Raw genomic sequence first — 684 nt, forward strand, 5'->3', positions numbered from 1 at the left:
TTCACACTTAGGGAACTAAGGTCATCATAAGCACCGGCGCTTTGGACTTGGGCATGACGAGTAATTGGTCTTTCTTGATGCCACTCATAAGAATAATCGGCTTGCTTCTCGATTATCTCATACGCTTCTTGCTCAGTTTTGTCCATGAGTGAACCTCCAGTCGCTTGATCAATATAAATTCGGGTTGCAACATCACAACCCTTGTAAAAGATTTGAACTTGTTGGAAGGTATCCAGACCATGGTTTGGACAACCTCTTAGCATTCTGGAAAATCGATTCCATGCTTCATACAAGGTTTCCATCAGCTTTTGACAGAATTGGGTAATTTCTTGTTGGAGTCTCGTGGACTTAGAAGCTGGAAAATATTTCTTAAAAAATTTTCCATCATACCATCCCAAGTTTCTATCGTAGCCTCGGCCAATGAATCTAACCAACTTCTTGCTTTCCCGTGGAGTGTCCATGGGAAAAGCCTTAAAAATATGGCCTGATCAGTGTATGGTTTAAGTTTGAATAGAATACATATCTCTTGAAAAAGATGAATATGTTCGTTTGCATCTTCATTCGAACAACCACCAAATTGACATCTGTTGTTAATCATTTGGAGAATAGGTCCTTTTATTTCAAATTTTTCTTCACCTGTGGGTGGAGTAATGGTACTACCTTATCCGGTTCGGGTTGCTTTCA

The 684-nt window shown here is 39.8% G+C and overlaps 1 non-coding gene across 1 annotated transcript; it reads left to right on the top strand.

Moving 5' to 3' along the window:
* The first annotated feature begins 234 nt into the window (after positions 1 to 234).
* On the top strand, positions 235 to 341 carry LOC139887393 (small nucleolar RNA R71). Its single transcript, XR_011773228.1, has one exon. It is a non-coding gene; the product is annotated as a small nucleolar RNA R71 (small nucleolar RNA).
* The last annotated feature ends 343 nt before the right edge of the window (positions 342 to 684 follow it).

This window comes from Rutidosis leptorrhynchoides, chromosome 1, assembly GCF_046630445.1.
Source record: "Rutidosis leptorrhynchoides isolate AG116_Rl617_1_P2 chromosome 1, CSIRO_AGI_Rlap_v1, whole genome shotgun sequence".
Classification (NCBI taxonomy): Eukaryota; Viridiplantae; Streptophyta; class Magnoliopsida; order Asterales; family Asteraceae; genus Rutidosis; species Rutidosis leptorrhynchoides.